The sequence below is a fragment of the Diabrotica virgifera genome, chromosome 7 (assembly GCF_917563875.1).
Source record: "Diabrotica virgifera virgifera chromosome 7, PGI_DIABVI_V3a".
In the NCBI taxonomy this organism is placed as follows: Eukaryota; Metazoa; Arthropoda; class Insecta; order Coleoptera; family Chrysomelidae; genus Diabrotica; species Diabrotica virgifera.
This window is the reverse complement of record NC_065449.1, coordinates 12543788-12556215: the sequence shown is the minus strand read 5'-3', so window position 1 is coordinate 12556215 and position 12428 is coordinate 12543788.

Here is a 12428-nt window from a genome sequence, read left to right as displayed (position 1 = left end):
GAATTCCTGAAACAAACATTTGATTAGTATGAAATTTTGGATTAAATTTAAAGTTAGCTGAATTGTTAAAAATAAACAATACCATGAAACTACGGACAAAATATTTTGTTTATTACAAAAGGAAACCATTCATGCAATAATCTTCTAAGTATATGCATAGACTAAAGGAAGGACAACAAATGAAAAATTACTATTTTCATGCATATGTATGAGAAGAAATTTCTACAATGACAACTGGAACAAGAAACACATGCGAATCAATAACTTGCTGTTTTAAAAGTAATTCATCGAAACTATTTGTACCAGTCTACATTTTTAAGGAAGTGTTTTGAACAGTAACATATTCAGAAAACTACGTGTGGTATGTAACGTAAAAAGATTTCCAATATTTTTATATCTGGTGCTGTAATAAGTAACTTTAGTTCTTGAAAGTCTAACCATTTTTTAGGCATATGTACTTGTCAAATTTTAATGCGATACGGTTATTAGTATTAGGTCTGGATCCCGCGTATGAAAAAAAAGTTGATTAATAGCAAGCTGAAAATTTGTTAATAGCTTAAGGGTGTCTAGTCGAATAAACCTTGATATATGGGAACACTGGAACAGGGGCAGTTTTATTTGTGAAACAGGGTAAAAATCGGTCACACCACGAAAACGGCACATTTATTTTGTCCGACAGAACAGACTTAAAACTTTTCGAACAGAGATTAAACTCTCATGCAAAAATCAGACTGCTATTTATCACCTGTCATAATTCCTGTCACTTGACATATTCCACATGTTCCACTAATCAAAACGCCCATCTGGTGATAAATAGCAGTCTGATTTTTGCATGAGAGTTTAATCTCTGTTCTAAGAGTTCAAGTCTGTTCTGTCGGACAAAATACATGTGCCGTTTTCGTGGTCTGACCGTTCCAAATTTTTAACCTGTTCCAAAATTAAAACTTCCCCTGTTCCAGTGTTCCCATATATCAAAGTTTGTCCGACTAGACACCCTTAAGCTATTAACAAATTTTCAGCTTGCTATTAATCAACTTTTTTTTCATACGCGGGATCCAGACCTATATATGTTTGACAGCTGCATAAAGTTGACGTGTTTGGAAAAATGATGCATATTTATGGAGTAAAAAGTTTTTCAATCTCTTATTAAATATTATGTATTATTTGAGTAACAAAACTGCGAAAGAAACAAAAAAAGCTGGATAAATTCTTCTTCTTGCAGTACCGTCTCCTATGGGAGGTTGGCTACCATCACAGCAATCTTAACATTGTTTGCTGCAGCTGGATAAATATTATGAGACTAACGCTCATTCAGACTACGATTGGGTGAACCACGTAATGGACGGCCTACCGATACAGTTACACCTGAAAATTTGAAGAAAGTCCACGAAATGGTTCTAACTGATCGTAAAATGAAGGTTCGTGAATATTGTCAGAGATCAATAGAATTAGGAAAGAGAGCATTAGTCATATTTGTCCGTGTTTGCTCACCATTAACAAAAAATATGATCATGTTTGGATCTTCGGAAACGCAATCCGTCGGACTTCTGGCGTCGATTGATAACCATTGATGAAACCTGGATCTACTACTACACACCATAGAACAGAATTAATGCACGGCACTGGACTGAAGCTGGGAAAAGTGCTCCGAAGTGGCTAAAAGTCAATCAATGGGTCTTAAAAGTCATGCCACCGAATTTTGGAATTCGTGCGAATTTTTGGAATTCGACTATCTTCAAAAAGGTAGAACTATCAATAGTCAATGTTTTTGTGCATTATTGGACAAACTGAAGCAGGAACTCAGTGAGAAATGGCCCCATCTGCAGAAGAAAACAGTGTTGTTTCTTCAAGACCCCGATTCACAAGAGTGTTATGGCAATGGCAAAAATTCATGAGTTGGGCTTCGAAAAGCTTTCTCATCCAGCCGATCCTCCTGAATTGACCCCCTCCAATTATTATGCGTTCTCAAATCTGGATTTAGCTCAAACGAAGAGATAATTTTATTGACCAACCAAAAACCTATTTTGCAGCGCTTCCAGAATCGTATTACTTAGACGAACTAAAGAAGTTGGAAAATCGCTGGCATCGTTGTTCTGAGCTAAAAAGAGAATATTTCAAATAAAATAAGACTTATCTAAAAAACATATTTTTCATTTCAAAGGAGGTTATTCAGACCATCTAGTAATAGTCATTGTACTCTTTAGAAATTGAAGGTGTTGACCGTCACATTTTGTCCTACCCTGTCTCTTCGTGTCGTTTTATTTAAACACATATATTTCGTCTTCTTTTCATTAATCTTCAGCCCTAATTCAGTTGTTGCTTCTTCCACCTTGTTGGAAACAACATACCAAACAGTCAACTGGATTTTCACCAAAAATCGAGGTTGATGATTTCGATATTAAAATTGACCGAAACAGCAATTATCGTGAGAAACTATAAATACGAATTCTATCGACATATTTCATACTTCCACAACAATATAAATAAAAAGTTGTATACCAAAGCGAATTTAACGCTTTTATGATTTTTGTGTGTAGCATGAAAATTATGGTTAAAGTATGATATTCATGTTGACAAGGCTTGAGAATTTTAGGAGAAACGACCAAGTAACGTTAGAATTTAATTGAATCGATAATAGTATAGCGAAGAACTAAATCACAGCGTTATTCATAAAATTGTTTTTATATTTCAAGTAATTTCTTTTAGTTTAGTAGCAAATATAAACAGAGTGTGGGTCCGAATTATACAAAAACCGGAATTTATTTTACCCTAAAATTTATTTTGCAATATGAATACTTCAAATTTGATATATTTATCAATGATGCCTGATTTACTATTTCTCTATCATTAGTCACTTTGGGTTACTATTTTTCTATTATTAGTCTTCATATTGTATTATTATCGGAATCCTCACTTAAATATAAGTTTAACCATATGTAACACTTGGTATTCTATCTAGTCATGAAGATCTTTAATAAATAAAACACCTCAGTGCCAAATAGTTTCGAAGTAATTCAGTTAGATGACGGATGGCATTGAATGTTGAAAAGCTAAAAAAGAAAGAAGAATAATCACTTCACGTTGATCACATACTAACCACTGGATAGGCTGCATACAGTGGATGATCCCCTTAAGCAACTGATAAAAGGGCGAAAATAAAATCTTCCGGTACTTACCGGAAGAGATAAAAACTAGAAAATTTACGGAAGATATGTGTAAAATATAACGATAAAGCTTTTGAACACAATGGAACATCTACTCGGTATATGGATATGAACTCTGAAACCAGTGGCGGCTCGTCAGAAGAGGAAAGGGAGGCTCAGCCTCCCCATAAATTTTTTACACACTCTATACTGTTTTCTTTATCATGAATCGCGAAAACAACAATTACTCTCACTATTATACAACGTGTAAATTCCATATTATCACTAATTATCCATACGTACGGAGCATTAGCATTAGAACGCATGATCGCGTCTCAGTTTTATTACATATTATTGTAGGCAGGACCCTGGGTTATCCCAAGATGCACGAACGGAGCCGAGAAGCCCAGCTTCTCCGTTGCTAATGCTCCGTGCAGCGCAGCAGGCGTTTAAGGAGACCCGGTCTCCTAACAGTGGCATCAACGGCGCCATCACACGCTGCCCGGAGATATACCAAGGGAGGCAGAGTACCTTCTCAGCTCCGTTGGGTGGTTGGGTGCGTCTCGGGACAACGAATTTTAGGGTCCTGACTAAAAATAATGAAAGATCTAAAAGTGCGAATTTTGTTATGAAATTTGGTATGTGGGATTATAATAATATTTGGAACAACTTGCTCAAATAACTTTTTCCGATATCTCTAACTCAAAGCAAAATATCGGTAATTTATCGTGTTTTTGAATTCGCAGTAGGCCGCGTTTAGAATTTAAAAAATTCAGTTGAGTATCTTAAAAAATTTGAAGCTTTATTATGTATGGACTGCAAAACTTCAAATCTGTATTTATTTTGATATGCATAGGTATCTATTTACAAATAGATGGAATTGTTAACAAATAAACGACACAAACTTTGGTATTAAACTTTTACTATTAGACTAACTATTTTTAAAATGATGATATCATGAAATTATTAATTAGGATGATATGAAATGTAAATAAAAAATGGTCAAAAGATGGGGCCTTAAATTACATTTTTTGGCGCATTTTTTTGCTAGTGCAAATTTGTCTAGATATTTTACAGTTAGGTATAGCCTCCCCTATTGTAAAAATCACGAGCCGCCACTGTCTGAAACGCATTGCAAGGCTCAATAGACAGAAAGACTATCGTTTACGATTAACTGAATACGAGAAAATAAAAGAATGCAAAACTTAATGAAAACATACAAACACAATAGAAGACAATTAACTAAATAGCCGAAGATGAAATTACTTAAACCCATAGTCTTACCGAGAAAACTTGAGAAAAAGGCTGTCCAAAAGTTTACAAAAGATTTGAATTTAATAGATAACACGCTGTTTTTTATCTTTATATTGTAATTTTTCTATTGAATCAAAGTAAAGAGGCTAGGCTTAAGTCGGATTTATGTTAGGAAGGGGACGCGGACGGGACGGTTCACGTTGAAGAATCGTCTCATATGAAAAACATTGGCTAGTTTATCATACAATGGAACTGGGCGACACCGGGAAGTGCCGAGGACGTGCGCTTTCTATTGTTCTACGCGCCGTGCCGTCCACGTCCCGGTGTAAGATAAATCAGCCTTTATATATAAAATAGGGCATCAGACAAATGGCCTCGATGGCTTTGCTGGCATATTCGCACAGTTTTTCGAAATTTTTCACGACTATTTTGCATAAATGTGGCTGAATTTCGTTGATGGAGTGTTTAATTTCATTGTTCAATGCACGAGTGGGTATAGGGTTGTTGGCATAGACCTTTGACTTCAAATAACCCCATAAAAGAGATTCAATAGTGTTAATTCAAATGGCACGATATAGAAGACCAATTCTGATCGTAGACAGATTACAAATGTTTCATGAAGTAATTAAAATTTTTTTCATGGAGTCTATGGTATGTGGCACTGTAAATAACAAACGTTTGTTATAGAAAAAGATAGCAAATACAAAATAAGCGATTGATGTGATCGTTCATTGGTATTCTTTCATTTTTCCGACTGTATAAATATTCTTTCATGTAACGGTCCATTTTAACTAACCCTAAACTGTCAGCTGTCAAACTGTTTTTGTTTGGTTGTTGTTTACACTTTATTGTATAAACGGCAGCAAATTCAAATATTTCAACGATTGGGACATCTTTTAGGAACTATTTTTTACTAATACCCCTGAAGCGGCATTACCCAAAACTCACCCTGTAGCTACTCACCCTAAAAAATATAATAGGCAAAACATACCAAGGTTCATTCCATCTCTTTAAAACTTTAATGAAATTTCTTTTGGTAGTATACGCGAAAATTCAGGCAGCAAAAGCAAAAACCGCATTTTCCTTCATGAATATTTAGCCGTAACGTCGTGTCTGGGGTTCTAAACTAAACGTTCAAGGTAAATCATGACAATTAAACGTTGAAAATTCTTGGAATAAAACTCATATGGAGAAAGTCACGGAACATCCGGCGAACATGCGAGCTTGTGGCATAGCGTGCGTATGTGAATAAAAAGAAATCCAGGGTGTCAAATCACACGATCTAGGGGGCCAATTCTAATCACCGAAATGAGAGAATACACGACCAGAAAATGCCTCATGCAGTAATAATGGAACTGTTTCATGGGCTAGACATACGGAACCGTCGTTTTGGTACCTCCACATCGGTATCATCAAATTTTGGCAGCAAGAACTCTCTTATTATGTTGAGATATCGAGCACCACTAACAATCTCTGCTTGACCAGTGACCAATTTCACTTTTAAAGAAGAATGGTTCAATGATGCCTCCAGCTCAAAATCCGCACCAAACAGTGACACATTGTGAATGTATTTTTTTCCAGTCACATGTAAGTTCTCAGAACTCCAAATGCGATAATTTTGACGATAACCAAAGCCATTAAGTCAAAATCTGCTTTATCCCTTAGGGTTATTTTTAGAGGCCGACCGATTAATCGGCTTCGGCCACCTTCAGCCAATATTTAAACCTTCGGCCAAAATTCGGCTTCGGCCAAAACAAAGCCGAAGGTTTCGCTGAAGGTGGAATAACAAAATGCTCTGTCAGTAACCCATACTATATAAATAATCTCTAAACAATGTGCTTCGGCGCGAATCTTTGATAATTTGAATAATATTTATGTACACCTATACTAAAACGTTTTACAAACTTTCAGGTAGTAGGTAGGATATAAATTTTAACCATAGGCCAAGATGTCTCAAAGATCTTCATTTAAATATTTCTCACGTAGTAAAATTCTGAGAAACTATAATAATTTTATTGTATTTGTTAAAACTCAAGATTACTGGTGTTTTGACTACCTAAATATTAATGACAAAACATCGACAATCGACTTAATATATTTTTAATTTTTAATCACCTTCGGCTTTGGCTTCGGCTTCGGCCGAAGATATCCAACAGGCCGAACATCGGCATCGGCTTCGGCCAAAAAAATCACATTCGGTCGGTCTCTAGTTATTTTGTTCGAAAAATCAGCATCCACTTGTGGATGCCCACAATAATCCATTCAACGAACTCTCTTAGCTATGCATGGTCATTAGGTTCAGTGTCAATTGAACTTGGAAAGCATGGACATGCAGATCTTCAGTGACTATACGCTGTAGAGAGCTTCCTGAAATTTGTACTTCTTGTCCACGACGTCGAATTGACGGTTCTGAATTTTCACCTATATTGTCACGCAATGCTTCAAGATTGACGTTTGAGCGGCTTGTTTTTGGACGATCTTTGTGTATAGCATCATAAATTGATCCAGTTTCCTTGAACGTAATTGTTCAATCATTCTTTTCACACTTGCCAAAGTTAAATCAATATTCCGATCATACTTTGTACCGCTAAACTTTCATTATATCTAAAATATTGTTAAACAATAAAAATTCGTTGTTCTCTAGTGCAATGCTACATTTTCTCCTAATCGGTCATCGCACCCTCAGTGCAAGACTGCAGTAAGTCAAAATAAGTAAGTTTCGAGATAAAGACGATTTTGTTTATTTTCTTGCTAATATCGGTGAAATAAGATACACGTTTTAAGAAAAATTAACATTTAATTATGATTTTGCATGCTTTTCAGCCTATATTACATTAACCAAAAATAGAAATTTAAATAAAATAATATTAATGCAAAAAAAATTAGGAATTTCAAAGTTACAACACTTTTGCACGGAAAAAATTGTTAATCACTACACATTTAGCACTACAATTTCAAAGTTAAAACAGTTTTGCACGGAGAAAATTTTAAAAAGTGTAGACACATTCATGATACTATAAATAAAGTTATGTTATTTATAGTATCATGGACATATTTACTTTTACAGTAAAACCTGTGTTACCGGCCACCTGTACTAACGGCCAGTTTAAAAATTCCCCAAACCAATTAAGTATATCTAGGCTACAAAAACTGGCAATACCGGCCACCTTTCTATATCGGCCAATAGTTCTTTCATTTTTAGTGGCCGTTGCTGACAGGTTTTACCGTAGTTGTTGTCCTCTTCTCGTACATCATCTTGTGCCAAAAATATTTTTATAAAAACTATGGTGGGCTTCTGGTATCATAACCGAATGGCATAAGTATACCAAATCTTTCTTTTTGGCCATTTGAATTTTTGGCTGTTCTTTGGCAAGTTTTCTGAGAATAGATATTTTTGACCTCTCAGTATTGTCAATACACAAATTTTAAAATAACTGTTTTTCCTTTCATGAGAAAAAATACTTTTTGGTCGTAAATAGTTAGTCTTAATTTATGTGGTTTTAATCCAATCTAACAAATAAATGGTCAAACGACATCGCACACATCTTATGGAAAATAAATATAATATCACACAAGGGACATAAAATTTACATGAATAGATTGGTCTCGAAAATCTTTGTTTATTGTCTCAGCCGTTAATGGATTACGTAAACGCGCTGTATATTAAAATTAAACACTACAAATATAGATATTAAATAACAAATATCTTACTTTTTTCATTGCTTGTTATCGAATCCGTTGCAATGTTCCGTGCGAAACTGTTGTAACTCTGTTACATTAGAGTTACAACAGTTTTGCACGGAATTTATGTCCAAAAACGCAAAATAGTTAAACTGTTGTTGTTGTAATATTTAGCCCATTAAGCATTTGATAGTTACTAAAGTTTTACAGGGATAGATACAGTAGGAAAAATGAAAGAATACCCATGAACGAACATATAAAACACGCTGTATTTTCCTGTCACCGTGTCACACAAAAAATTGGCCAGCGCAAGTACATGTAATAATTATTGTTACATGTACTTGCACTGGACAATTTTCTTTGTGACACGGTGCCAGGAAAATACAGCGTGTTTTATATGTTCGTTCATGGGTATTCTTTCATTTTTCCGACTGTATGCATGTTTACAATCGAATTCCATGATTACTTCATTTTCATAAAATTTTGAGTTACTGCAGTCTTGCACTGAGGATGCGATATGTCAAACTGTTTGTCAAACTGTTGTCAAGCTGTTGTCTTACTGTTGTTAAACTGTCACATTGTTGTCAAATTGGACAAATAGTGACAAATTCAAATCTTTCGTGACTTTTGGGACACATTTTAGAAACTAGTCTTTGTTAATACCTCAATGATTGAAGCAGTATTGCCTAAAAGTCACCCCGTAAAATATAGTACGCAAAACATACCAAGGTTCATTCCATCTCTTTAAAACTTTAATGAAATTTCTTTTGGTAGTATACGCGAAAATTCAGGCAGCAAAAGCAAAAACCGCATTTTCCTTCATGAATATTTAGCCGTAACGTCGTGTCTGGGGTTCTAAACTAAACGTTCAAGGTAAATCATGACAATTAAACGTTGAAAATTCTTGGAATAAAACTCATATGGAGAAAGTCACGGAACATCCGGCGAACATGCGAGCGATGTGGCATAGCGTGCGTATGTGGCATTTTCCGATTTCGCCGGCACGTACAAAAACATTTATGCCTCAAGAACAACGCAAAAGGCCCTTTTCTGGCTGCTCTCCGCTCACTCTTCTCCCTCGGGAAACTTTCTAATGAGGGTGGAGAAACAGAAGTGCAGCCGGTAAAATTAAAACGAAAGCCAGAGATTCGAGTTAGTGTCTTATTTCCACATGTTATGGGGACAATTACCATATCAACTTTACTAATCTACGTTTAAATGTAAAAAGACAAAAATGACGATTTTATTGGTAAAAAATATACAGGGTGTAACAAAAATACAGGTCATAAATTAAATCACATATTCTGGGACCAAAAATAGATCGATTGGACCTAACTTACCTTAATACAAATGTGCACATAAAAAAAGTTATAGCCCTTTGAAGTTATAAAATGAAAATCGATTTTTTCCAATATATCGAAAACTGTCTGAGATTTTTTTCTTGAAAATGGACGTGTGGCATTCTTATAGCAAGAGCATCTTAAAGAAAAATTATAATGAAATTTGTGCACCCCATAAAAATTTTATGGGGGCTTTGTTCCCTTAAACCCCCCAAACTTATGTGTACGTTCCAATTAAATTATTATTGTGGTATCATTAGTTAAACTCACTATTTTTAAAACTTTTTTGCCTCTTAGTATTTTCTCGATAAGGCATTTTTATCGAGTTGCGGCTTCTTTCTTAATATGTTTACATAAAAATTTTATGGGGGTTTTGTTCCTTCACACCCCCCAAATGTTTGTGTACGTTCCAATTAAACTATTACTGCGGTATCATTAGTTAAACACAATGTTTCTAAAACTTTTTTGTCTTAGTATTTTTTCGATAAGGCACCATTTATCAAGATGTGGCTTCTTTTTTAATATGGTTCAAAATATGCCTAAGAATGTAAATTATAAATAAATTTTCATACGATTACCAAGTCTCCATAATCGTACTTTACCATTTAAAAATATGTGGTGGATTTGAATAATATTCAAAATATCTCAATAAAAACTGACTTTTCGAAAAAGTACTAATGATACCACAATAATAATTTAATTGGAACGTACACAAAAGTTTGGGGGGGGGGTTTAAAGGAACAAAACCCACATAAAATTTGTATGGGGTGTCAAAATTTTACTATAATTTTTTTGTAAGATGCTCCTACCATAAAAGTACCACAAGTCTAGTTTCAATAAAAATTCTCTAGGAATTTTCGATATATTGGAAAGAAATCGATTTTCATTTTGTAATTTCAAAGGGCTGTAACTTTTTTTATGTGCATATTTATACTAAGGTAAGTTAGGTTCAATCGAACTATTTTTGGTCCCAGAATATGCGATTAAATTTATGACCTGTATTTTTGTTACACCCTGTATATTTTAACCCTTATCCACTGACATGGAGTTTTAGTGTGGTCTTTGAGCTATGTTGACGTAAAGTTTTCTTGAGGTATCACGTACCTCATATCAGTGTTTACGTTTCTATAGTTAAAAGCACTCCAGTGTATTCTTTCGTCCAGTCTAGTATTATGGCAGAAACTTCATCCAGGTTCTTCCTCGGAAAATGCGGGTTTTCAACTACTTTTTTAACATTTTGCTATTTTTTAGTTGATGTAAAAAACAAATAAAGTGATATAAGACAAATTTATATTGAAAACAAAGGAGAATAGGCAACGGTATGACATACCTATACCGTATGTCAGAGTCCACGTCCTGAAACATCAACGTCAGTAGTTAAAGATTAAAAGCAATTACTCTGGGCTAATTAGCAAAATTCATGGAAAAGTTATTTACCAGCAATTTTATTGCTGGAATCGAATTATAAGATCCTATATATTAATAATATAGGTATGCAAAGTCCGCAGATAGTGTGCTACTTTTTTTATAAACAAAATGGCGCCGACAAGTCGTATTTTTTTCAATTATTGCTCTATAACTCCGAAGATTTTAACTTTACACCAAAAACACCCAAATAAAAATTCACCGTAATTAAATTCTGCATAGAGATATGTTTTTCCCGATTTGCTCCGACGAAAATTTTCCTCGGAAAATGCGGGTTTTCCCAACAAAATCTCTAATTCTCAAATAAAGTTTTAGGTAAGTAATTATTAATCAATAATTAAATAACTTAATGACATCAAAGCTTTCTTGGTATAGATTGTAATTCCAGAAGCCGGTGAAAATTAAACGAATATTTTAGCAACAATTCAATTGTTAATTAACAATTTACGATCGCAATAATAACCAAAATAATCATGATACATTGATAAAACTTATAAAGATTATAAAGATGAGATGCTTATTTAATATTTTATCGACAAAATATAAATTTTTCGTTTTTTTTGCATAATCTTTAAATTTTGAAAAAAAATACGCTGGTCTAATTAGTACAGTACAAAGTAAGGTTATTTACGAGCAATTTTACTGCTGGAATCGAATATTAGGATCCTATATATTAATAATATACGTACGCAAAGTCCGCAGATAGTGCGCTACTTTTTTTATTAACAAAATGGCGCCCCCAAATCGTGTTATTTTCAATTATTGGTCTATAACTCCGAAGATTTTAACTTTACACCAAAAACACTCAAATAAACATTCACCCCAATTTAATTCTACATAGAGGTATGTTTTTCCCGATTTGCTCCGACGAAAATTTTTCTCGGAAAATGTGGGTTTTCCCAACAAAATCTCGAATTTTCAAATAAATTTTTTGGGCAAGTAATTATTTATCAATAATTAAATAACTTGGTGAAATAAAAGCTTTCTTTGTATAGATTATAACTGCAGAAGCCGGTAAAAATTAAACGAATATTTTAGCAAAAATGCAATTGTTAATTAACAATTTACAGTCGTAATAACCAAAATAATCATGAGACATTGATCAAACTTAGAAAAATTATAAAGATGTGATGCCTATTTAATATTTTGTGACAAAATATAAATTTTTCATTTTTTTGCATAATCTTTGAATGTTTAAAAAAAAATAGTTAAAAACAAATTAACATTTCTCAGAAATTGTTTATTATATTATAATTTTAAAAAATACTTAAAATGCGTATTTCAAAGGTCTTGAAAATGAATGCTTTAAACATTTTTTCCAACCATTTGCAAAATAGTTATGAAACAGCAAAGTAAACATACGATTACTCCGTTGTTTATAATTTGTTTTAATTGTTTCAAAGCTTAAAAGTGAGTTTATGGTACAAACTAATTACTCTCAAAAAATATCAAACATTAGTTCAATGGTTATATTTTAATCAAAGATTAAAAATGGTGTTTTTGTAATTTTTAGCGCGAAAGTAGGCTTGATACAGAGCCGGAGATGAAATGTTCACTCGCAATGAAACTCGCGCGAGTTGTGTAG